This window comes from Sciurus vulgaris (genome assembly GCF_902686455.1).
Source record: "Sciurus vulgaris genome assembly, chromosome: 8".
Lineage (NCBI taxonomy): Eukaryota > Metazoa > Chordata > Mammalia > Rodentia > Sciuridae > Sciurus > Sciurus vulgaris.
In genome coordinates this window covers 50,278,298-50,299,694 of record NC_136468.1, presented here as the reverse complement: position 1 = coordinate 50,299,694, position 21,397 = coordinate 50,278,298, and positions in this window count along the sequence as shown.

Below are 21,397 nucleotides of genomic sequence, written 5' to 3'. Positions count from 1 at the left end.
CCCTGTATGCACAAGTTCCAGGGTGTGAAGGGTTATTCTCCACATCCGCAGAAGTCCTTCATCCTCACTGGAAAGGCTCACACTAAAGGAAATGGGATTAAACTTCATCAGGAGGGATTTAGATTGGACGGGAAGAAGAACTTCCTGACTGATGGTTTCCTTCCCTGGAGTCTTTAAAAATAGAACCATTTCCCAATTGTCAGTTTTTAAGATGAAAGCAGTTAGAATAGATGGTTTTTCAAGATCCCTTTTGATTCTGTGATATTACTTACTTTGCTGGCTGTGTTTCTAAGAGGAACGCAGTTTATTACATGTGCAAATTGGAGATAATTTGGAGACAATTTGGAGGGTTTTTATTTTTCCCCCAAAGCCACAGGGAATGTTTTCAGCCTTGCCTTTATTTCTTAAAGGGTCAATAGAATCACACAGAAGTGCCTTAGCAAGCTACAAAATATTAAGGGAAACTGTGCAGAGAGTTAGGAAACTATTATGTGATAAAAATTCACATTTGTGTTGCATATTTAAATTGTTTGCTGCAAATATTTATTATTTTCTCATTATTTGATATTTAAGTCAGTTCCTTAAACTGAACTCCACAGTGCTGGCAAATGACAGTAAAGATAAAGTAACATTGACATCTAGTGGATCTGGTAGGTTACTGCCAGTGTTTGAGGTGGAGCTATGTTTTACAAATTGGAGCTGGATTGGGCAGGACCTGAGAGTAAGTTCATTCTTAGTTAAGAGCACTTAATTTTTTTTTTTTTTCCAAACATGTTAGTGCTGATAAAGTATCCTTCTATTGTTGTTTTCCAATTTAACTCCATCGTGGTAACAGAATGTGACCTATGTGATAATTGATGATTTGGAATTTGTTGAGACTGCTTTTCAAAGTTAACCTGTGCTGGATTTCTGTTATTCATTGTTCTATGTGCAGCTAAAAGAACATTTAGTTTCTTTTCATTTTTGTTTTGTATTATTTTTGCGTAGTTCTCTATATATCTAAGTTTAAATGTTAATTTGGTCATCTAAATTTTCCACCAACTAAGTATTTGGGGTACAGAAATTACTTGACTAACCATATGTGGATACAGATGACGTAAAATCTTTTTCTAAGGTTTTGGTTTATCAACCTCTCACATTTTGTCAGTTTTTTTTTTGTTAAATGAACACACATTCATGTTAGTATCTTCTTAATGAAACGCTCCTAATTTGTAATTATGTGCTTTCTGTCCTAATCTCCAGGATAGTAGTTTGCTTCCAGTTCTTTTTTTTTTTTTTTTTTTTTTTTTTTTTATTGTAAACAAATGGGATACATGTTGTTTCTCTGTTTGTACATGGCGTAAAGGCATACCATTTGTGTAATCATAAATTTACATAGAGCAATGTTGTTTGATTCATTCTGTTATTTTTTTCCCTTCCCCCCACCCCTCCCACCCCTCTTTACCCTCTATACAGTAGTTCCTTCCTCTATACTTGCCCCCCTCCCTAACCCTAACTCTAACCCTTCCCTCCCCCCCATTATGTGTCAACCTCCACTTATTAGCGATATCATTCGTCCTTTGGCTTTTTGAGATTGGCTTATCTCACTTAGCATGATATTCTCCAATTTCATCCATTTGCCTGCAAATGTCATAATTTTATCATTCTTTATGGCTGAGTAATATTCCATAGTATATATATACCACATTTTCTTTATCCACTCATCAATTGAAGGGCATCTAGGTTGGTTCCACAGTCTGGCTATTGTGAATTGAGCAGCTATGAACATTGATGTGGCTGTATTTCTGTAGTATGCAGATTTTAAGTCCTTTGGGTATAGGCCAAGGAGTGGGATAGCTGGGTCAAATGGTGGTTCCATTCCAAGTTTTCTAAGGAATCTCCACACTGCTTTCCATAGCGGCTGCACTAATTTGCAGCCCCACCAGCAGTGTATGAGTGTACCTTTCTCCCCACATCCTCGCCAACACCTGTTGTTGCTCGTATTCTTGATAATCGCCATTCTAATTGGGGTGAGATGGAACCTTAGGGTGGTTTTGATTTGCATTTCTCTTATTACTAGAGATGTTGAACATTTTTCCATATGTTTGTTGATTGCTTGTAGATCTTCTTCTGTGAAGTGTCTATTCATTTCCTTAGCCCATTTGTTGACTGGACTGTTTGAATTGTTGGAGTAGAGTTTTTTGAGTTCTTTATAGATTCTGGAGATTAGTGCTCTATCTGAAGTATGATTGGCAAAGATATTCTCCCACTCTGTAGGCTCTTTCTTCGCATTGCTGATAGTTTCCTTTGCTGAGAGAAAGCTTTTTAGTTTGAATCTATCCCAGTGGTTGATTCTAGCTTTTATTTCTTGTGCTATGGGAGTCCTGTTAAGGAAGTCTGGTCCTAGACCAACAAGATGAAGATTTGGACCTACTTTTTCTTCTATAATCTGCAGGGTCTCTGGTCTGATTCCGAGGTCCTTAATCCATTTTGAGTTTAGTTTCGTGCATGGTGAGAGATATGGGTTTAGTTTCATTCTGTTGCATATGGATTTCCAATTCTCCCAGCACCATTTGTTGAAGAGGCTATCTTTTCTCCATTGCATATTTTTGGCCCCTTTGTCTAGTATGAGAAAATTGTATTTATTTGGGTTTGTGTCCGTGTCCTCTATTCTGTACCATTGATCTACCTTTCTATTTTGGTACCAATACCATGCCGTTTTTGTTACTATTGCTTTGTAGTAGAGTTGAAGATCTGGTATTGCAATACCCCCTGTTTCACTCTTCCTGCTAAGGATTGCTTTAGCTATTCTGGGTTTCTTATTCTTCCAGATGAATTTCATATTTGCCTGCTCTATTTCTGTAAGGTACGTCATTGGGATTTTAATTGGAATTGCATTGAATTTGTATAGCACTTTAGGTAGTATGGCCATTTTGACAATATTAATTCTTCCTATCCAAGAACATGGAAGATCTTTCCATCTTCTAAGGTGTTCTTTAATTTCTTTCTTTAGTGTTGTATAGTTCTCATTGTAGAGGTCTTTCACCTCTTTTGTGAGATTGATTCCCAAGTATTTTATTTTTTTTGAGGCTATTGTGAATGGGGTAGTTTTCCTAATTTCTCTTTCTGAAGATTCATCACTTATGTATAAAAATGCGTTGGATTTATGAGCATTGATCTTGTAACCTGCTACTTTACTGAAATCACTTATGAGTTCTAAGAGTTTTCTGGTGGAATTTCCAGGTTCCTCTAAATATATAATCATGTCATCAGCGAACAGGGATAGTTTGAGTTCTTCTTTTCCAATTCGTATCCCTTTAATTTCTTTGGTTTGTCTAATTGCTCTGGCCAGAGTCTCAAGAACGATGTTGAATAGAAGTGGTGAAAGAGGGCATCCCTGCCTTGTTCCAGTTTTTAGGGGGAATGCTTTCAGCTTTTCACCATTTAGAATGATATTAGCCATGGGCTTAGCATAAATGGCCTTTACAATATTAAGGAATGTTCCCACTATCCCTATTTGTTCTAGTGTTTTGAGCATGAAGGGGTGCTGTATTTTATCAAATGCTTTTTCTGCGTCTATTGAAATAATCATGTGATTCTTGACTTTAAGTCTATTAATATGGTGAATTACGTTTATTGATTTCCTGATGTTGAACCAACCTTGCATCCCTGGGATGAAACCCACTTGATCATGGTGCACTATCTTTTTAATATGTTTTTGTATGCGATTTGCTAAAATTTTGTTGAGAATTTTTGCGTCGATGTTCATTAAGGATATTGGTCTGAAATTTTCTTTCCTTGATGAGTCTCTGTCTGGTTTAGGTATCAGTGTGATATTGGCTTCATAGAATGAGTTTGGGAGGGTTCCCCCTCTTCTATTTTATGGAATACTTTGAGAAGTATTGGAATGAGCTCTTCCTTAAAGGTTTTGTAGAACTCGGCTGAGAACCCATCTGGTCCCGGACTTTTCTTTGTTGGTAGGCTTTTGATGACTTCTTCTATTTCAGTACTTGAAATTGGTCTATTTAAATTGTTTATGTCCTCCTCATTCAGTTTAGGCAATTCATATGTCTCTAGAAACCTGTTGATGTCTTCGAAATTTTCTATTTTGTTGGAGTATAGATTTTCAAAATAGCTTCTAATTATGTTTTGTATTTCCATCCTGTCTGTAGTGATATTTCCTTGTTCATTCCGAATTTTAGTGATTTGGGTTTTCTCTCGTCTTCTCTTTGTTAGTGTGGCTAAAGGTTTATCAATTTTGTTTATTTTTTCGAAGAACCAACTATTTATTTTGTCAATTTTTTGTATTGTTTCTTTTGTTTCAATTTCATTGATTTCAGCTCTGAGTTTAACAATTTCCTGTCTTCTACTACTTTTGGTGCTGTTCTGTTCTTCTTTTTCTAAGGCTTTGAGCTGTAGTGTTAGGTTGTTTATTTGTTGAGTTTTACTTCTTTTATTAAATGCGCTCCATGAAATAAATTTCCCTCTAAGTACTGCTTTCATAGTGTCCCAGAGGTTTTGATATGATGTTTCTTTGTTCTCATTTACCTCTAAGAATTTTTTAATTTCCTTCTTAATATCTTCTGTTATCCATTCATCATATAATAGCATATTGTTTAACCTCCAGATGTTGGAATAGTTTCTGTGTTTTACTCTTTCATTTATTTCTAACTTCAATCCATTATGATCTGATAGAATACATGCTAGTGTCTCTATCTTCTTGTATTTGCTAACATTAGCTTTGTGGCATAATATATGGTCTATTTTAGAGAAGGATCCATGTGCTGCTGAGAAGAAAGTGTATTCACTCTTGGTTGGATGGAATATTCTATAAATGTCCGTTAAGTCTAAATTATTGATTGTGTTGTTGAGATCTATGGTTTCTTTGCTCAATTTTTGTCTGGAAGATCTGTCCAGTGGTGAGAGCGGCGTGTTAAAATCACCTAGTATTATTGTGTTGTGGTCTATTTGGTTTCTGAAATTGAGAAGGATTTGTTTGACATACATAGATGAGCCACTGTTTGGGGCATAGATGTTTATGATTGTTATATCTTGCTGATTTATGCTTCCCTTAAGCAGTATGAAATGACCTTCTTTATCCCTTCTGACTAACTTTGGCTTGAAGTCCACATTATCGGAAATGAGGATGGATACTCCAGCTTTTTTGCTGAGTCCATGTGCATGGTATGTTTTTCCCCATCCTTTCACCTTTAATCTATGGGTATCTTTTTCTATGAGGTGAGTCTCTTGCAGGCAACATATTGTTGGATCTTTCTTTTTAATCCAGTCTGCCAGTCTATGTCTTTTGATTGATGAATTCAGGCCATTAACGTTCAGGGTTATTATAGAGAAATGATTTGGTTTCCCGGTCATTTGGTTCATTTTTAAAATTTTGTTTATTTATTTGTTTGACACAACTTTTTTCCTCCTTTATTTGACAATTCCTTTAGGATAATTCCTCCCTTTGCTGATTTGCTTCTTTGTTTTTCATCTCTTCCTCATGGAATATTTTGTTGAGAATGTTCTGTAATGCTGGCTTTCTTTTTGTAAATTCTTTTAGCTTTTGTTTATCATGGAAGGATTTTATTTCATCGTCAAATTTGAAGGTAAGTTTTGCTGGGTATAAGATTCTTGGTTGGCATCCATTTTCTTTCAGGGCTTGAAAAATGTTGTTCCAGGACCTTCTAGCTTTTAGGGTCTGGATTGAAAAATCTGCTGATATGCGTATTGGTTTCCCCCTGAATGTAATTTGGTTCTTTTCTCTCACAGCCTTTAAAATTCTGTCTTTATTTTGTATGTTAGGTATTTTCATTATAATGTGCCTTGGTGTGGGTCTGTTGTAATTTTGTGTATTTGGAGTCCTGTAAGCCTCTTGAACTTGATTTTCCATTTCATTCTTCAGATTTGGGAAATTTTCTGATATTATTTCATTGAATAGGTTGTTCATTCCTTTGGCTTGTTTCTCTAGGCCTTCCTCAATCCCAATAATTCTTAAATTTGGCCTTTTCATGATATCCCATAGTTCTTGTAGATTCTGTTCATGATTTCTTACCATCTTCTGTTTGTTCAGCTTTGTTTTCAAGGTTAAATATTTTGTCTTCAATGTCTGAGGTTCTGTCTTCCAGGTGTTCTATCCTATTGGATATGCTTTCTATGGAGTTCTTAATTTGGTTTATTGTTTCCTTCATGTCAAGGATTTCTGTTTGGTTTTTTTTCAATATCTCTAACTCTTTATTGAAATGATCTTTTGCTTCCTGTATTTGCTCTTTTAACTGTCGATTGGTGCGATCAATCAATGCTTGCATTTGCTCTTTCATCTCATCATTCAATGCTTGCATTTGCTCTTTCATCTCCTCGTTTGCTTCTCTGATCATTTTAATTATGTACATTCTGAACTCCTTTTCTGTCATTTCTTCTGCCATGCTGTCATTGGGTTTTATTGATGTAACATCTAGATTTGTTTGCAGCATTTTCTTTCCTTGTTTTCTCATGTTGTTCAGATATCAGTGGACCGCTGAGATATTGCAGATTTCCTCTGTTGATTTACAATGACCCTGAAGATTTCTATATATATCCCCTCTTAGCCTTCAGTAGGCTGAAGTCTTGGAGGAGGTTGATAATGCGGTGCTCCACAAGGAAGCTGCCTCTCTAGGAGTGGTGGCCTTCAGGTGGGGTATATTCCCTGCTAGTGGGCAGAGGTGCCTCCACTTGTTGACCAATGGTCATCCAAAGGGGACCTAGGCTGTGGGCTGAGGCAAGGCCTGTTTGGGCCTGAGCCTCTGGTTTTACCGTCCTTGTGGGAAACCTCACCCAGCAGGGAAGACTCACCCGGTGGGGAGGTCTCGCTGGTCAGTTTCCTCCTAGAGGTTCCCCTCAATTTACATCTACTGCCTGGGCTGGGCTGCCTTCCTCTGCAAAGTTTCCAGGGGCCCGGCCCTACCTCCTGGGCCTGGGAGCCTCACCCTTCGCAGATGAATCTCCTTAGGCTGCCCCTCCTCAGAGAATTTGCCCATAGGCCTGGAACCTTCGCTCCGCCCTAAGCCTGTCTCTGTGCGGCTCTTCCACCCAGAAGCCTCCTAGATCCTGGGACCCTGTTCTGCACCTAATCGCCTGGCTGCGTGGCCCCTCCTCTGAGCAGCCACCTGTGGCCCCGAACAATCGCTCTGAGTCCCAGAGACCCGCCACAGGCCTCTTCCTCCAGACAGCTGCCCAGTATGCCGGTGCGGTCACTAGGAGTCCAAGAAACTCACTTCGTGCCTCCTCCTCCCACCAACCACCCGTAGCCCGGGGCAATCAATCACTCCGAGTCGAAGTGACCCTGCCCGTTCCTCCTCCTTCTCCAGATAACCCCCCGGGTGTTCAGGAGCAGTCCCTCTGAGTGGCTCTGAATCCACGTGACCCGCTGCACGGGTCCTCTGGGCCACCGCCCGGAGCTCTGGTGTGGTCCCTCAAGACCAAGTGTCCCACCACGCTTCTCCTCCAGGCAGCCCCCCTGTGTTCAGGAGCTGTCACTTTAAGACCAAATAACTCACCACTCGCCTTCTCCTCTGAGCAGCCGCCTGGAGCGCTAATGCAGTCACTGCGAGTCCAAAGGACCCGCCGCGCTCCTTCTCCTCCTTCTCCTACTCCTCCGGGCAGGCCCCGGGGTTCAGAAGTGGTCAGGGTCCAAACAGCTCGCCACGCAGCCCCTTCTCTGGCAACCGCCTGTAGTTCCCGTATAGTCGCCCGAATCCAAGCGGCTGCTCCTCTTCCTCCTCGTCCTCAGGGCAGGCCCCGGGGTTCAGAAGCGTCGTTCTGATTCCAAACAGCTCGCCGCGCGGCTTCTCCTCTGGCAACCGCCTGCAGCTCTGGCGCAGTCTCTCCGAATCCAAGTGGCCACGCTCCTCTCCTCCTCCTCAGGGCAGGCCCCGGTGTCCTGAGTCCACACAGTTCTCCCCGCCTCTCCTCCCCCGGGCAGCCGCCGGAGCCCCAGTGGCTGCTCCGAGTCCCAGCGCTGTGCCGACCGGCCTCCTCTATGGCGCTCCAGCGGGGGGAGGGGCGTCTCGCCGGCAGTTCTACTTCACAAAGTTTCCTGCGTTCCGGGACCCCCGTCCCATCCGGGATGCCCCCCCAGGGGGTGAGAGTCACCCGGCTACTTTGAGTTGGTCCCAAGCGTCTCAATATCTCCTCTCTTGAATCCTGAGTTCTGGAGCAACACGTAATGCAGCCACCCTCTAGGCCGCCATCTTGAAAACCTCGCTTCCAGTTCTTTTTAATCTGATGTTAATATTGCTACTATACCTTTCCTTAGGAAAGAATTCATTGGGCATTTCTAAAATACCTGTATTTTTACCTTTTCTGTGTTATTTTATTAGGTGTGATTCTGGTAAGCCATTTATGGCTGCTTTTGGAAAAATTTTGAGGCCATCTTTTTAATGTGAGTATAATCCCTTTTATATATTGTGATTACTGACATATTTTACATGTTACCACTGGTTTTTGTGTTGTTAGTTCAACATTTTTCTTCATATGTTATTTTTCTTTTTTTTCCTATAATCTACTGGAATTTAAAAAAAAAAACTTTTAGGATACATAGTAGTACTGATATTTTTATTTTTATTTTTAACATTTTGCATTTTACTTTTGGTTATTTTTTTGAACCCAGGACTTCATGCTCTTCCATACCTTTTAGCCATTTTTTATTATGAAATATTCAAATATATAGATAAGTATATGACAACCTATGTGCCCACCTTCCAGTTTGGTGATGTTTTAATAAATCTAATATTTTGTTTTAATTGCTTCCGATATTTTAAATTTAAAAATTTCAGATTCACTTGAAGCCTTTTATGCTCCCCCTCAATTCCATTTTCCATTTTCTCCTTCTCTAGAGTTAGTCTTTAAAAAAAAAATTTTTTTTTTAGTTGTAGATGGACACAGTACCTTTGTTTTATTTATTAATCTGTATGTGGTGCTGAGGGTCGAACCCAGTGCCTTACATGCTAGGCTAGTGCTCTACCACTGAGCTACAACCCAGCCCTCTCCACAGTTAGTCTTGATCATGAAGGTAATGCTTAATTCCGTGCATGTTTAAAAATTTATTCTATATTTTCCTATTAAACAATATATTTTAATAGTTTTAAATATTATTTCACTGGCTAAAATGTTTATGCAAATATAATATTTCTTGTATTAATTTGTTTTAAATATATATTCATCTTGATTAATGTACCTCTGATTAATCATTTTAATTTCTATATAGTAGTATTCCATTTACATATGTATTACAGATATTTCTCTATATGTGAAATTTCCTCCTCATTCTCCTGTTGATGGTATTTAGTTTACCCCACCAGTTTTTCTTATTTCAAGCATGAGAATGTATCCTTTTACATTTCTCCACATGCACATGTGTGAGAACTCCTCTAAAGCAAACTTTTTTATATACCTCAAAAATAATCTTGGAAAGCAATTTAAATTCCTTGAACATTTTAAAGATAACAGCTAAAATTTTCATTTAAAATTTGAATAGTGGCAAATCGTGTAATTTTTGACTTGCTGTAAAAATTAAAATTTAAAAAGAGCTGTTCAAATGTCAAAGTAGGTTGATAGGCACCACCATGAATGTAAAGAAAAATGAAGAAACTCTATTTTAAGAGTCTGAAATTTTACATTGTTCGTTTTCCCCTTGAACCCACAGTTCTATTCTACTCCATGGAGTTTTATCCAATTGCATTTTTTAACAGTTGAAAACATTTTCTCAATCACTCTATCATATTGCTCTACAACAAAATATAAATTAAAAAAATTCTCTATTCCATAAAGGGTTCTGAATGTTAAATATTTTATTCTGGTTTGAAAAACTATGTAATCCCAGTGGCTTGGGAGACTGAGACAGGAGGATTGTGAATTCAAAGCCAGCCTCAGCAAAAGCGAGGCACTAAGCAACTCAGTGATATCCTCCCTGTCTCTAAATAAAAAAATACAGGGGGCGATCCAAGATGGCATACCAGAGGGTGACTGCTCTCTTGTCGCTCCAGAACCCAGGATTCAAGAAGGGGAGGCATTGAGAGACTTGGACTAAAATAGAGCCACGGGGTGAGTCTCCCCCACCAAGTGAAGCTCAGCCTGGGCGGCAGGCCCTACAGGGGAGGCTCCTCAGAGCAGGGCAGAGCAGCTAGAGTCTTCCCCAGGTAGCCCTGCTTCCTCTGGCGGTGGGCTCCTTCCACGCAGCCAGCTTCTCAGAGCAGGCACCCCAGAGAGAGCCTTTCTGCACAGAACCAGCTACAAGTCCCGGAGCCAGCGGTGAGCTCTGGCCCGCAGGCAGCTTCAGGGACCAGGGTAGGGAAGCCAGGGACTTCCCCAAGCAGCCCTGCTCCCTCCGGTGGAGGGCTCCTTTCACTGCCAGCTTCTCGGAGCAGACAGCCCAGTGAAAGCCTTTCCGCACACAGTCAGCTCCAAGCCCTGGAACCAGTAGCAGACTAGGGGCAGCTTTCTTCAGAAGCAATGCATTATCAAGTTCCTCCAAGAATTCAGGCTACTGAAAGAGGTAATATACTGGAAATCTACAGGGACACTATAAGCTAAAAGAGGAAATCTACAATATCTCAGAATCCCACTGACATCTGACCAATATGAGAAAACAAGGGAAGAAAATGTCCCAAACAAACCTAGATACTATATCAATAAAACCCAATGACAGCACAGCAGAAGAAATGTCAGAAAGGGAGTTCAGAATGTACATAATTAAAACAAACAAGGAAGCAAATGAGGAGATGAAAGAGCAAATGCAGGCATTAAATGATCACACCAATCAACAATTAAAAGACCAAATATGGGAAGCAAGAGATCATTTCAATAAAGAGTTAGAGATACTGAAAAAAAAAAAACAAACAACAACAAAAAAACCCAGAAATCCTTGAAATGAAGGAAACAATAAACCAAGTTAAAAACTTCATAGAAAGCATAACCAATAGGATAGATCACCTGAAAGACAGAACCTCAGACATTGAGGACAAAAATTTAACCTTGAAAACAAAGTTGACCAAACAGAGAAGAAGGTAAGAAATCATGAACAGAATCTACAAGAATTATGGGATATCATGAAAAGGCCAAATTTAAGAATTATTGGGATTGAGGAAGGCTTAGAGAAATAAACCAAAGGAATGAACAATCTATTCAGTGAAATAATATCAGAAAATTTTCCAAATCTGAAGAATGAAATGGAAAACCAAGTACAAGAGGCTTATAGGACTCCAAATATACAAAATTACAACAGACCCACACCAAGGCACATTATTATGAAAATATCTAACATACAAAATAAAGACAGAATTTTAAAGGCCACAAGAGAAAAGAATCAAATTACTGTCAGGGGGAAACCAATAAGAATATCAGCAGATTTTTCAATCCAGACCCTAAAAGCTAGAAGGGCCTGGAACAACATTTACCAAGCTCTGAAAGAAAACGGATGACAATCAAGAATCTTATACCCACCAAAACTTATTTTCAGATTTGATGACGAAATAAGATCCTTCCATGATAAACAAAAGCTAAAGGAATTTACAAAAAGAAAGCCGGCATTACAGAACATTCTCAGCAAAATATTCCATGAGGAAGAGATGAAAAACAACAATGCAAATCAGCAACAGGAGGAACTAGCCTAAAGGAATAGCCAAATAAAGGAGAAACCAAATCATGTCAAAAAACAAAAATGAGTCAAATGACTGGGAATACAAATCATATCACAATAATAACCCTGAATGTTAATGGCCTGAACTCATCAATCAAAAGACATAGACTGGCAGATTGGATTAAAAAGAAAAACCTAACAATATGCTGCCTGCAAGAGACTCATCTCATAGAAAGAGATACCCATAGACTAAAGGTGAAAGGATGGGAAAAAACATAACATGCACATGGACACAGCAAAAAAACTGGAGTATCCATCCTCATTTCAGATAATGTGGACTTCAAGCCAAAACTAGTCAGAAGGGATAAAGAAGGACATTACATACTGCTTAAGGGAAGCATAAATCAGCAAGACATAACAATCATAAATATCTATACCCCGAACATTGGCTCATCCATGTACGTCAAACAAATCCTTATCAATTCCAGAAATCAAATAGACCACAACACAATAATACTAGGCGATTTTAACACACCTCTCTCACTGCTGGATAGATCGTCCAAACAAAAATGGAATGAAGAAACCATAGATCTCAATAACACAATCAACAATTTAGACCTAACCGACTTATATAGAATATACCATCCAACAAAGAATGAATACGCTTTCTTCTCAGCAGCACATGGATCCTTCTCTAAAATAGACCATGTCTTATGCCACAAAACTACTGTTAGCAAATACAAGAAGATAGAGATACTACCTTGTACTCTATCAGATCATAATGGATTGAAATTAGAAATAAATGACGGAATAAAAAACAGAAACTTCTCCAATACTTGGAGATTAAATAATACACTATTGAATGATGAATGGATAACAGAAGACATCAGGAGGGAAATAAAAAATTCTTAGAAGTAAACGAGAACAAAGACACATCATATCAAAATCTCTGGGACACTATGAAAGCAGTACTTAGAGGAAGATTTATTTCATGGGGCGCATTCAACAAAAGAAGTAGAAATCAACAAATAAACAACTTAACACTACGGCTCAAAGCCCTAGAAAAAGAAAAGCAGACCAACACCAAAAGTAGTAGAAGACAGGAAATAGCTAAAATCAGAGCCGAAATCAACGAAATTGAAACAAAAGAAACAATCGGAAAAATTAACAAAATAAATAGTTGGTTCTTTGAAAAAATAAACAAAATTGATAAACCCTTAGCCACACTAACAAAGAGAAAGAGGGAGAAAACTCAAATTACTAAAATTCGGAGTGAACAAGGAAATATCACAACAGACACGAGTGAAATACAAAACATAATTAGAAGCTACTTTGAAAATCTATATTCCAACAAAACAAAACCTCGAAGACATCCGCAAGTTTCTAGAGACATATGAATTACCTAAACTGAACGAGGAGGACATACACAACTTAAATAAATCAATTTCAAGCAATGAAATAGAAGAAGTCATCAAAAGTCTACCAACAAAGAAAAGTCCGGGACCAGATGGGTTCTCAGCCGAGTTCTACAAAACCTTTAAAGAAGAGCTCATTCCAATACTCCTCAAAGTATTCCATGAAATAGAAGAGGAGGGAACCTCCCAAACTCATTCTATGATGCCAATATCACCCTGATACCTAAACCAGACAGAGATACATCGAGGAAAGAAAATTTCAGACCAATATCCTTAATGAACATCGATGCAAAAATTCTCAACAAAATTTTAGCAAACCGCATACAAAAATATATTAAAAAGATAGTGCACCATGATCAAGTGGGTTTTATCCCAGGGATGCAAGGTTGGTTCAACATCAGGAAATCAATAAATGTCATTCACCATATCAATAGACTTAAAGTCAAGAATCACATGATTATTTTGATAGATGCAGAAAAAGCATTCGATAAAATACAGCATCCCCAGCTGGGGAGATAGCTCAGTCAGCAGAATGCTTGCCTTGCAAGCACAAGGTCCTGGGTTCAATCCCCAGCACCACAAAAAAAAAACAAAAAAAAAAAAAAACAAAAAAAAAACCAAAAAAAAAAAAATACAACGTCCCTTCATGCTCAAAACACTAGAAAAAATTGGGGTAGTGGGAACATTCCTTAACATTGTAAAGGCCATCTATGCTAAGCCCATGGCCAATATCATTCTAAATGGTGAAAAACTGAAGCATTCCCCCTAAAAACTGGAACAAGGCAGGGATGCCCTCTTTCACCACTTCTATTCAACATCGTCCTTGAAACTCTAACCAGAACAATTAGACAGACCAAAGAAATTAAAAGGATACAAATTGGAAAAGAAGAACTCAAACTATGCCTGTTCGCTGATGACATGATTATATATTTAGAGGAACCTGGAAATTCCACCAGAAAACTTTTAGAACTCATAAGTGAATTCAGTAAAGTAGCAGGTTACAAGATCAATGCTCATAAATCCAATGCATTTTTATACATAAGTGATGAATCTTCAGAAAGAGAAGTTAGGAAAACTACCCCATTCACAATAGCCTCGAAAAAAATAAAATACTTGGGAATCAATCTCACAAAAGAGGTGAAAGACCTCTACAATGAGAACTACAGAACACTAAGCAAAGAAATTAAAGAAAACCTTAGAAGATGGAAAGATCTCCCATGTTCTTGGATAGGCAGAATTAATATTGTCAAAATGATCACACTACCTAAAGTGCTATACAGATTCAATGCAATTCCAATTAAAATCTAAATGATGTACCTTACAGAAATAGAGCAAGCAATTATGAAATTCATCAGAAGAATAAAAAACCCAGAATAGCCAAAGCAATCCTCAGTAGAAAGAGCGAAGCAGGGCATATCGCAATACCAGATCTTCAACTCTACTACAAAGCAATAGTAACAAAAACGGCATGGTATTGGTACCAAAATAGACAGGTGGATCAATGGTACAGAATAGAGAACATGGACACAAACACAAATAAATACAATTTTCTCATACTAGACAAAGGTGACAAAAATATGCAATGGAGAAAAGATAGCCTCTTCAACAAATGGTGCTGGGAAAACTGGAAAACCATATGCAACAGAATGAAATTAAACCACTATCTCTCACCATGCACAAAACTCAACTCAAAATGGATCAAGGACTTCGGAATCAGACCAGAGACCCTGCATCTTATAGAAGAAAAAGTAGGTCCAAATCTTCAATTTGTTGGCTTAGGATCAGACTTCCTTAGCAGGATTCCCATAGCACAAGAAACAAAAGCAAGAATCAACAACTGGGATAGATTCAAACTAAAAAACTTTCCCTCAGCAAAGGAAACTATCAGTAATGTGAAGAGAGAGCCTACAGAGTGGGAGAATATCTTTGCCACTCATACTTCAGATAGAGCGCTAATTTCCAGAATCTATAAAGAACTCAAAAAACTCTACACCAAGAATACAAATAATCCAATCAACAAATGGGCTAAGGAAACGAACAGACACTTCACAGAAGAAGATGTACAAGCAATCAACAGATATATGAAAAAATGTTCAACATCTCTAGTAATAAGAGAAATGCAAATCAAAACTACCCTAAGATTCCATCTCACCCCAATTAGAATGGCAATTATCAAGAACACAAGCAACAATAAGTGTTGGTGAGGATGTGGGGAAAAAAGTACACTCATACATTGCTGGTGGGGTTGCAAATTAGTGCAGCCACTCTGGAAAGCAGTGTGGAGATTCCTCAGAAAGTTTGGAATGGAACCACCATTTGACCCAGCTATCCCACTCCTTGGCCTATACCCAAAGGACTTAAAATCAGCATACTACAGAGATACAGCCACATCAATGTTCATAGCTGCTCAATTCACCATAGCCAGATTGTGGAACCAACCTAGATGTCCTTCAACTGATGAATGGATAAAGAAACTGTGGCATATATATACAATGGAATATTACTCAGCCATAAAGAATGATAAAATTATGGCATTTGCAGGCAAGTGGATGAAATTGGAGAATATCGTGCTAAGTGAGATAAGCCAACCTCAAAAAACTAAAGGACGAATGATCTCGCTGATAAGTGGATGAGGACATATAATGGGGGGTGGGAGGGGTTAGCATTAGGGTTCGGGTTAGGTTTAGGGTTAGGGTTGAGGAGGGTGGCAAGAATGGAGGAAGGAAGGACTATATAGAGGGAAAAGTGGGGTGGGAGGGTAGGGGGGAAGAAAAAAATAACAGAATGAATCAAACAACATTACCCTATGTAAATTTATGATTACACAAATGGTATGCCTTGACTCCATGTACAAACAGAGAAACAACATGTATTCCATTCGTTTACAATAAAAACAAAAAGACGAAAAAAAAAAATACAAAATAGGGCTGGGGATGTGGCTTAGTGGGCAAGTGCCCCGGATTACCTCCCCACAAAAAAGAAAAACTATGAAAATTCCTTTCACATTTTTTGCAGCTGAAATTTTCATCTTAAATTTGAATAGTGGTAAATTGTGTGATTTGGGACTTATTGTACTAGTAATACTAATTATAATCATTGTATTTCCTTATAATTAATTATAACTATTAGCCCTAACTTCTAGTGTGTTTTTAGCACTAATATCAGCAGTACAAAATTGATCAAAGCAACATAATTATTTTGGTGAACAGTTATTAAGAATATGTTAGTCTTTTCTTTGGAGGGGGGCATTCCAGGTATTAAACCCAGGTCTGCTTAACCATGGAGCCACATCTCCAGCCCTTTTAATTTATTTTTAAAAATTTGATACAAGGTCTCCCTAAGTTGCTTAGGGTCTTGCAAAGTTGCTGAGGCTGGCCTCAAACTTGCAATCCCATCGTGTACATTCCGAGAATTGAAAAGTTGCACCCCATTTGTGTACAATGAATCACAATGCATTCTGCTGTCATGTGTAACTAAATAGAACAAACAATAAAAAAATATTAAAAAAAAAAAAAACAAAAACCTTGCAATCCTCCTGCCTCAGCCGCCTGAATTACTGGGATTACAGATGTGGCCACCATGCCAAGAATAAATGTTTAAATCTTATTAGGAATGTATTTTGATTAAATATATTTGAGTTTTTTTCTCATTTAGCTTGTATAGCCATAAAAAGATATTTCTATTGGTAGAAAGATGTGTGTTCAGCATCAATTCTATTCCTGCTTTTTAATGGTGTAGCTGAAGCTGCTGGAAATATTTCACATTAAGTAAGTGGATGGGAATGGAAGTATTTTGCTAAGAGCTCATGATGAGTTATGTTGTCTAAAATTAATGTAATTTTAGAAGTTATGTTAATGATAATACCAACCCTAGTTCTACTGTAAGCAAAGACTTGTAAATTAACTGACTTGGAAAATATTTCATAAACAGACAATGTAGTCATTGATTCTCTTTGTTTCTAGGAGATAAACAAAATGGGTTTAGTAGTCCAATGGAAAAACTATTGATGACACTTTTTGCCCTTCTCCTTAGAGTCACCTTATTTAACTGAATGTAATCAGAAAGTTTGGGAAAATTCAATATAGTTTTGCTAATGATTTTTTATAAAATGCTGTAACCTCATGCTTTAAGTCTATCTTCACCAAAATCCAACTTATAGATTTATCTACATCAATTCTTTGGAAATGGCAACCTGAAATTAATTAACACATCAAGTTCTCATTGTCCCCACTGTCAAAACTATCAACCACATAAAACTTTCTTTTGGGAAAAAAGTCTTTATTTTAAAATTTTAAATAAATAGTACATATTTCAAGGTATAGTATAGGTACCAATGAGAAGTAAAAATGCATCTTATAAAATAGACTAATAAAAAAGTTAAGATAAGGTTAATGTAGCTCTAATATGTTCATTTTTATAAAGTTATAAAATAAGATAATAACAATGATTTCATTATTTAATTTAAAGTAACACAATGTACTATGTACCCTGGATTACATGCTATGTGGGAAACAAGGAGTAAGCAAGGTCGTGAATTTCATTTGGTTAAAATATATGTGTGTGTGAGAGAGAAAGGGGAGGGAGAGAGAATTGAACACTGTTAGCTTTGGGGAACAATTAAGAGTCATGTAAAAGAGGCTGGGGAGATAGCTCAGTCAGTAGAGTGCTTGCCTTATAAGCACAAGGCCCTGGGTTCGATCCCCAGCAGCCCCCCCCCCAAAAAAAAAAGTCATGTAAAAATTAGAAGTAACACCAGTAATTTTAATAGGCGTCACTATCAAATTTTTTCTGTTAATATAAAAATAAGGGTTTATTTGCTATAAATGCATTAGACCTCAGTTTAAGGGGAAATAGACACAAATGATATTTTATGAGGTGATAGTAAAAGTCTTATATAATTTATATTATATAAAATTATAGAAATTGATATAACTTATAATTTGATAAATATGCTTTATCTCATAGAATGTATTTTTATTTGCTAATTTATTGCTTAATAAAAAAACAATTACTCTGTTCTAAGCATTTTGCAAATGTTAATGGATCTATTTTTTATAACCCAATGAGATAGCTACTGTGTAATTATCCTTATTTTATAGCTGAGAAAATTAAGACACAGAGAAGTACCCTAAACACATAGCAGATAGTGAGAGGCACAGTAAATTTACATCAAACAGCATACACTGAATCTGAAAGACAGTCATAAAATTTTATCCAGGATATTTTAAGATATTAGATAGTTCTAATTTTTTTTCTAGTTTCTTTTAAATAACTAAGCATTGTTAACTTGTCCTGCCTCAGTTGTTCAAAAATTTGTTTTTTGGCAGATAAGGGCACTTCCCAGGATTTTGAGACTAGCAGGTAAGAGCTGATTCCATTTCAATGCCTGAAGAAGTTCTTTTGTCATTCATTATTTCCTGAGAGCCCTCTTATTGCATACCACCTATGGGGACTCTTCTTCAAAAGGAATTGTTTGATAATAAGAAGAAAACTGAAGCAATGAGGTCACTAAAGGAGGCTTGTCTCTCCTATCTTCCCACATTTCAACGTATTTATATTCACAAAATCCCAGTGTGGGCCAAAATATTCCTATTCCTGACTACCTTAGAAGGAAATGTACAAGACATAAGAAGATCTTTAATTCACAGAGGTCAGTTATTAAAGGAGGAACCAATATTTCAAATTGCCTCTTTGTGTGGTGACCCTGGGTTTTTTTATATGTGGGGCAAGACACCATAATGAAGTTTAGAATGGACAGAGGCCTGTCTTTGTGTCAGTCAGGATAAGTAATTTGAGCTTCAGTAACAAGCAACCCCAAATTTCTCAGTGGCTTGAAACAGCAAAGTTAAATCATTCTTGTCCTGCTGGCTATCTTATTTTTATTTTTGTTATGGTTTTGATGTGAGATGTCTCCTAAAAGTTCACAGATAATACAAGATAGTACAAGAATATTAGACCAAGAGCCTTGAAGACTGGGAAATTTTGGGGTACATCAGACAAGGCCTAGGAAGAGAATTGGAGCTGAGCTCCTGGCCTGAGTGGGGAAAATTAACACACAAGGTCAGAACACACTGACGAGTGTGCTGAAGTCTTGGTGTGGGGAACCCAGGATTGGAGGGGCTGCCTGCCCAGGGCTGACCTAGAGGCTATTTGGCTCATTAAATGGTTGCAAAACTCACCTGGATCTGCCTGCTGTGCATGGGCAGCTCAAACTGGCACCTCCATGCGACAGTGGCACAGTGGCGCAAACTCAGAAGGGAACTTAGATCTCTCAGTTCTGGCCGAGTCCAGTGCATGAATCCAGCAGATGCCAACTACAGGATCCAAGCCGAGCCTAGCAACTCAGGAGACTCTCTGGCATGGAGGCCATTTTGCCAGGGGGTCATATAGATCAGAGAGGCCAGAGAAAGCCCGCCCTCCCCTGCTTCCTTGAATCCCCCAGTGGCAGGGAGAAGCTGAACAGGTGGAGTGACTGAGCTCAGGGCTTGGAAACAGTCCTTGAGAGGCCAAAAAGGGCATATCCCCTAACAACAGAACCGAAGAATAATCAACTCCCTCTTCCCATGAAGAACCCTGGGGATAGTAGTGGGGTACACGCCTAGAAGTGCACTGGTTCATTAATGCCCCCAAACTTCCCATGCAATAAAACATCTGGGGAATACCAGACCAAACCCCAGCCCTGGAAGCTTCACTTACAGAAACTCATCTCAGAGAACCCAGCCACAACTAAACCCCCGAAGTGAAGCTGAAAGTATCTTCCACAGCTCTTCACACCATCCTGCTGAGAAGGGAAGCTGAGAAACAGAAAGACAGTTGGACACAGACAGTGTGCACATACTCTCATCGACTATTCTCTTATTTTGTTTTTGTTCTGTTTTGTGTTTTTGAATGTGTACGGATTGATACATGATGGACATTTATACATTGATACTTGGTGGATATTTACATATTTGTATGCATATATGTTTGTTTCTGCTTTTTCATTTTTAGCATTTCTTGAAAGTGGTTATTTTTCTGTGCTGTTTATTGAAGGTTAGGGTTTTTGATTATTATATTTTGGATTGCTTTTCTATTGTCTGTTTCACAACTCTGTTGTTGTTTTGTTTTTGTGATGCTGGGGATCAAACCAACTGAGCTATATCCCCAGCCCTGTTTCACAACTCTGGTTCCCTTTGTTTCTATTTCTCTTTTTCTTGCTAACTGCAAGAATAAAATATTTCTTGAAGAACAAAGGAAAATGAAAAGTGAAAACTAGCAAAGGGAGGAACTACACTAGAAGAATAGTCACTCAAAATAAAAGTAATTCAAATTAAAAACCAGAAATAAAATGACAGGGAACTTATTTCTTAATAATGACATTGAATGTAAATGGCCTAAATTCATAAATCAAAAGACATAGATTGAAATATTGGATTAAAAAACAAAACCCAACACTATGCTGTCTCTAAGAGACTCACCTTACAGACAAAGACATACACAGACTAAAGGTAAAAGGATGGGAAAAAATATCATTCACATGGACCTCGTAAACAAACAGTGATTTCTATCCTCATATCACATAAAGTGGACTTCAAGCCAAAGTTAATCATAAGAGACAAAGAAGGACATTTCATACTGCTTATGGGAATTATACATCAGCAAGACCTAACAATTGTAAATATTTATGTCCCCAAACAGTGGAGCATCTACATACATCAAACAAACACTTCACAATTTCAAGAATCAAATAGATTGCAACACAATAATACTGGGTAATTTTAACATATCTCTCATCACTAAGAAGCTATAGAACTAAAAAATACAATTAATAATTCAGACTTAACAGAAATATATATATTATATAATAAATCTGTATATAGAATATATATATATATAGAATATTTCATCCATCAGTAACTGAATATACTTCTCAGCAATACATGGAACATTTTCTAAAATAGATCATATTTCAAGTCACAAAGTAAATCTTAGCAAATACAAAAAATAAAGATAATACCTTGCATTTTATCAGATCATAATGGACTGAAATTAGAAATCAATGATAAAGTAAAAAATAGAAGCCACTCTGGCACCTGGAGTGTGTCAATGATATGCTCTAGAATGACCAATGGATAGCAGAAGAAATCAGGGATAAAATAAAAACATACTTAGAGGTAAATGAGAATAGCAAACACCAAAATCTCTGGGACACTATGACGGCAGTTGTAAAAGAAAAGTTCATTGCATTGAGTTCATTCATTGAAAGAATAGAAAGTCACCAAAGAAATAACCTAACTTTATATCTCAAAGCCCTAGAAAAAGAAGAACAAATCAACACCAAAAGCAATAGAAGACAGGAAATGATTAATATCAGAGCTAAAGTTAATGAAATTGAAACAGAAAGAAATTAAAA